Here is a 6,299-nt window from a genome sequence, read left to right as displayed (position 1 = left end):
ACCTGCCCACTCCAGGGCTGAAAATTTGTCCTTGACTATGCTGTCACCCCCACCTGGAAGGAGTAGGTGGAATCAGGGTGCCAAGAGCCTTGACCTTAGAAGGTTAAAAAAAACAAATAATATGACATTTTCGTGGCTGAAGAATCTTGATAAATGTCTCAATTTGTCCCCTAAATGTAACCCTCAGAGGAAACCTCAGGGCGAATACATTCCCTTTGCCCTCCCTGCTCTCCAGTGTGAACTGGGTGCAGCCCCAACTCTGAGAGTGCAGTAAGCCCAGCATGGTGGAGCACACCTGCCGTCCCAGCACTCTAAGAGGCTCAGACAGGAGGATCACAAGCTGAAGCCCAGCCTGGGCAACTTAGTGACTTAGCAGGACTCAAAACAAGACACAAAATAAGAAATAGAAAGGAGCTAAATGACTGGAAAGCACCTGAGTTCTAGCCTCAGAACTGGGGTAAAAAAAGGTCTCATTTATTTCAGGCAGGAAGGCAGGAAGCTTCCAGGGATCTAGAGGAGGAGAGAGCACATTCCAACCCACCTAGTGGCCTGACGGCTGCACCAGGATTGGGCAAAAGACCACGGGTGACCAGGAAACATGTGAGGGGAGGAAAGAGCAAGAGGAAAGGTGTACAGTGTGGCCCAAGGCCCCTCCCTTTTAGAAAAGCACCCTTGTTCTTGCTCAGTACCCATACCTTGCAAGCACGCACGCACACACTGCCACCCTCTCCACTTAGTACTTCCTCCAAGGAGAGAAGGCAGAACAGGCTGGGACACGTAGAGTGTGGGAGAAGACCTCCCCCAGCCCACCCTGCCCATCCACAGGTCCCTGAGGTGTGTGTGCACCTATACTTCTGGCTCCCTGGGATGCGGAGCAAGGACCACCGGGGCCATTCGCTGTGCAGGGAAGGAAGGGTATCCATAAGGCAAGCCATGACTTTAGGGCTGAATGCGAAGTGGTGCCCTGCAGAAGGGCAGGAATTCACCTGCCAACAACGCCTCTTTCTTTGCTATATGTCCCCTTTCACTGATGATCAAACTGAGCCTTGAGGGGGTTGATATTTTGCATGAGGCCACCTGCCTAGCAAACCACAGAGTTAGGATGTGAACCTCAAGTCTTCAGGGTCCCCTGATACCCTGACACTGTCCCTCACCTTCAGGGGTTATTGGAAGACAAACCCAAATGCTTCACCTACAGCCAGTATGGGCTTCAACTGTATAGCCATCAACATGGAGAACAGAGGGCTTTCTGTCACCTGTGGCCAGGTGACACGGGGGGAGGACAGGGTAGTAGGTGACAGGTACCATGGCCTTAGACTGCTTTCCTGGAGAACAGAATAGCAAGGGAGGGAAATCTGGTAGGGCATTGTTCTCCTCTATCCTAAAGTCACAGCACACTGATGTCTACCTAATTCCCTCACTGTCCAAGCCAGAACCTAGGGATGGGGCGGACAGAGCCTGGGAAGTCAAGGTTACCAACTTCCTGCTTTTCCTGCTCACTCGGTTCTCCCTAAATTGGGGCTTTAAGCCCTTTAACACCTCACCCTCTGATGTAGCCCCTATGGGCAGCTAATGTGGGCTTGGCCTAAGACCTCAAAGTCAGAATTGCCCCAGGAGGCTTGTCAGTTACCACTAGCAGCCTGCCCACCTCCAGCCTTGTTCTCAGAATTCCCAGAACAATAGACTGCAAAGGACATCCTCCACCAGGGCACTGACTTCTGGTTCTCAGCAGAATTGACTCCTCTTTCTGGGACCTACAGGATACAACCCACCTCTCACACACACACACACACACACACACACACACACACACACACACACCACACCTGGCTCCCTGCCCCTAGCCTCCAGCAAAGCCAGCCAGGTGAAGCTCCATCCCCTGGAGGGATAGCAAGAAGGGATGAGTGGTGCTGAGCTTTGGGGAATGGCAGCCCATCCTAGCCCACATGGCTTCTGCCCCTGCATGGAAGGAGAGCTCCAGAGTCAGGATGGAAGGAGAGGCTAGGGGCTGGGGCTAGGCTTCCTCCCAATCTGTGGCACTCTGTGTGCTCGGGAAGCCTGCTTTTGCCTGCTTTGTCAGGTCATAACCTCCCCAGGACTGTTCTCACAACGCTGGTGTCCCCTGAGCCTAGTACAGAGCTGGCTGCATAAGGAGGCCAGGTCCCTCATTCAGGAACACTAAACCCTGGCTGGCTTCACCCTGATCACCTTGTCCCCTATCCCCTCCTGGCCAGCTGGATGTGTCTGGCTGGGGTGCCAAACCCCTGTGCCTCCCTGGGAAGAGGGGTGATGATTTGCTTGTCTGGGGAGCTCTGCAGCCATCTGGTTCCCATGCCCTGGTGCAGCTGGCCTCCTTGGGCCAGGTCAGCTCCTGCCCCTGCAGGGCAAGGGTGAAGATTCCTCTGTCTTCAGCCTGGAGGTGTTTGTTTAAGTCACTGGGCCACTCTGGCCAAAACACGATCCTGCCCACACCCTTGGCACAAGCCTCACATAGCACTCCTGCAAGAAGCCAGCAGGCACAGAAAAAGCCTGAGGCCCGAGGCTGGACAGCGGTAGCAGAGAACAAGGCTGGAGGTGGGCACGCAGTTAGCGTTGACTGTTAGTGACTATCAGTCACTAGCTTGAGTTTGCTCATCTGAAAAAGAGCTGCTCTTTAGCTGGACCTCCTCAAAGTGAGCTGTGACATGAGAGGTCTGTGAAGATGGTGGCTTTATCTGCTTAATTCATAAAGTCCCTAAAAGCTGTTCTGTATGTGTATTCATATACACGTGTTTGCACATACATTGAACAGGGACAGACGAGGATAACCAAGCCCTGGATCAGAGGGAAACCCAGGGATTGCTTTAAATCAGAGAATGTAGAATGGATTCAGAAATCAGAGAAGCCGGGGCTGGAGAGATGGCTCAGTGGTCTAAAGCACCTACTTCGAACAAACTAAGCTAAGCAAAACACAGGGACCGCGGTTCGATCCCCCAGCACCACATGCCAGCCAGCCGCGCCCCCTGGTGGGCTGAGCTGGCCACACACACATACACACACACACACACACACACTAAATAACACACACACACACACACACTAAATAAATGTTAAAAAAAAATTAAAAAAAAAAAAAGAAATCAGAGAAGCCTTGGGAACAGGCTGGAAAATTCCTCTGGAATAGTGCTTCCACCCTACTTTCTCCTGGGCTAGCAGCTCAGCTATGCAGGCAGGAAGTCTTTCCTCTTCTCAAAGCCAGTGTCTCTCCTATGCTCCCCATAGCACCCTGGGCTTCCACATCACAGTGCTCTCATCTCATCCCTGTCCTCCAGCCCCAGACAGTGAGCTTTCAGGACCAGAATTCTGGCTTATTTATCTCAGCATCCGCAGGACAGCATCCTGGTGTTGTATACAACACAGTCATCAAGGGATTTGAATGACTGGATGGTTGCATGAATATAGCTTTTGACCCTACAAGCTGCTTCTGAAGAAGACTCCACAGTGTTCCAGGAAGAGGTCTGGGATCAGCGATCCCCTCTTACTATGAAAACCACACAACAGTTCCCAACACCCAGGACAGAGCTGCTCTGGATGTCAATGTCATGTTCACTTTCGCAACACAAATACTACAAGTGGATGGTAATGTGTTCTTTGCTCCTTTCTCCCTGTTGCTGTCTCTTTTTCTCTGATTTGACTTCTGCCATCTGTCCATCTGTCTCTGGGTCTTGTGTTTAACCCATCTCATAGTTTATAATTCTGTCCAGGATGCTGCAAGAAGACTTTTTCAGCTGTCAGAGTTACTCTCCCTCCTGCCTGCCCTCTGCCTGCCCCATCTCTGGTTTCCTACCTCCTGGGTCTCACGTTCTGAGCCCCAATCTGTGGCTCCTGGGCTCCTGCTCTGGTCTTACTATACAAGACATGCCTGCCCAGAATTTAGGCGAAACACAGAGGAGCCAACAAGTTCCCAATTTACACACGTGTTGGAGGCCCTGCCATTTGTCGGGTTGGGGTTAGAACACGTCCAATATGTTCAGGCTACCATGGAAAGTATTTGAAAAAGATGCAGAAAGTTACTACCAAGAGAGCTGCTGGATGAGCTCTACTCTTGGCCTTGCTGGTTCAAAGACTAACCGGAGACGATGGATCAGGCAAAGGAAGTAAAGACATAAAATCCAGGGTAAGTTCGTGCCTTTTTCATTGAGATCTTTGTGACCATGTGCAAGTTATTTTACTTCAGTTAACTTCAGTTTACGAGAGAGAGAGAGAGAGAGAGAGAGAGAGAGAGAGAGAGAGAGAGACATGCCTACATCACAATTGTTATAAGAATTAGACTAGATGACCAATATGAAAGCCAAGGATTACTGTGGAAAGCATGTCAGACTCAGAGGCACTAACTCACATTAACAAAATCATACCAGATCAATCAGTAGCCCAGTACAAAAGAGAGGCCACGTACCTGTCAATGGCTCTGGATGCTCCAGTCAGCTAGGTATCCCAATCTCTGCCCACCAAGATGCTCAACCAAACGATTCCCCAGTGGGCAAAGGGATATAGTTGTTTGAACTTGATGTCCACTGCCACTTGGTTAGAAGCAGGAGCCTGATGACTCATCTGCTTTCTAGGAATTTTCTAGCCAAAGTAGGAACAAGTCAGGCTACCTAGAACACTGGGCAGTGCAGGGGACCATGGACCAATTCTTGCTCTCTGCTTTTGCTTTGTTTAGTGGCTCTACTGCACAATCATCGACCCATCCTACAAACTTACACTGAACTCCTGCTAAGAGCCAGATCTAGGCATTGAGGATACAAAAAGAGGACAAGACAGGCCTGCCTGCTGCTCACTGTGCAGGGTACACAGGCTTCAGAGGCAGACTGACAGGTGAGTGTGTGATCACCACCAGTGATCAATGCTACAGTGGAGAGCCAGAAAGGGCCACAGGAAAGCAGTGAAGCTAACCATGCAGGGGCCTGAGAAGGGCTCCCAGGGGCAATGACCATATACACATCTCTCCCTGAGCCTCGTGGTTAGTCCACTTGTGCTCTAGCTTTCTTTAGCCCATAGCTGGCTACACCCTGACAACTCTCAGTGACCCTGGGTGTTTCCCCAGCCCCACAAGCCATGCATCTACAAACTCTCCCTTGGGTTGGGCTGGTAGACAATTCTTCAATTCATTCAACAAATATTTGTTGAGTCCTATTATGTACTAAAGCTAGCTCATTTCACCTTCTCAGGGGGACTCTCTCCCCAACTTCCAGTCATGCCCTCTGGTGATTCCACCACACCTCAGAGCACTTGTTTTCTCCTGGAGAGACAGAATACTCTCAGAACTCAGGATGGGGACAGCACAGCCCCACATGTCTCAAGGAAAAAGCACCTGGCATGTGGGCAGGTCTCTCCTTCCCAGAAGAGGTCAAGAAACTCCCCCTGCACCTCACAGTCAGCACCACTGTGTGTGGTCTCTACTGCTGCACTCTGCAGGCATCTCTGACCTCAAAGGCTGGCAGAAGCCCGGGCAGGGGCCAGCAGACTCTGATTCCCAGAAAAGGCTGACCCAATGGGCTGCAGGTTTGCCAGCTTCAGGACACCTTCCATATCATGCAGCCAGTCTCTGGAGCTCCTATACCAGACCCCAAGCCCCTGTGTTCTCTCACGTGATGTCTCCTGAGATGTTGGGAGGACGGGGGATGCTTTCTCCATTTCCCTGATGGACAGACCAAGGCCAGGGCTTACAGCAACTTAAGATCAGGGACAGAACCAAGAATCTGCTCTGTCAGGGCTCCCAAATCCCACAGGCTCTCAGGGACTTCCAGACACACCGACACACAGACAAACATCTCCTTCCACAGGGGGTATTCACTGCCCCCAACCCAGATCTCCAACCTTCAAAGCAAGCAACCCCAGGGCCCCACCCAAAAGGTGGCCTCAAAGGCCCCCATTGTCCAGGAAGCTATTTGGCTTGACCCCCGGCCCACAAGCAGCAGGACAGCAAGCTCAGAGAGGAATCTGCCTCATGCCCCTCCTCGGCTGCCACCGCCTTGGGGGAGCCTGTGGAGCAGGGGCCGTTGAATGTGACCTATTGTCTTCGGGGTGGATTTAGGAAGTGCCAAGCTCCCATCAAACAGCCCTGCTCCCCCAGTAAAACAAAAAAAGGGCTGTTCATTTGGGGCCTTTTCCCCCTTATCTCCTTTTCCTATCTCCTCGAGCTTAGCCACGGTGTAGTGTTCAAAACCACTTCCCCTCAGAGCCAATCAGAAGCCGGGGCTCACCCCGCGGCCCTGAGGTGAAGTTATTTATAAACGCCTCCCTGGATTATTTGAGCA

This window comes from Octodon degus, unplaced genomic scaffold (genome assembly GCF_000260255.1).
Source record: "Octodon degus isolate 3935 unplaced genomic scaffold, OctDeg1.0 scaffold00131, whole genome shotgun sequence".
Lineage (NCBI taxonomy): Eukaryota > Metazoa > Chordata > Mammalia > Rodentia > Octodontidae > Octodon > Octodon degus.
The sequence above is the reverse complement of the archived record's forward strand: the minus strand, read 5'-3'. Positions refer to the sequence as shown.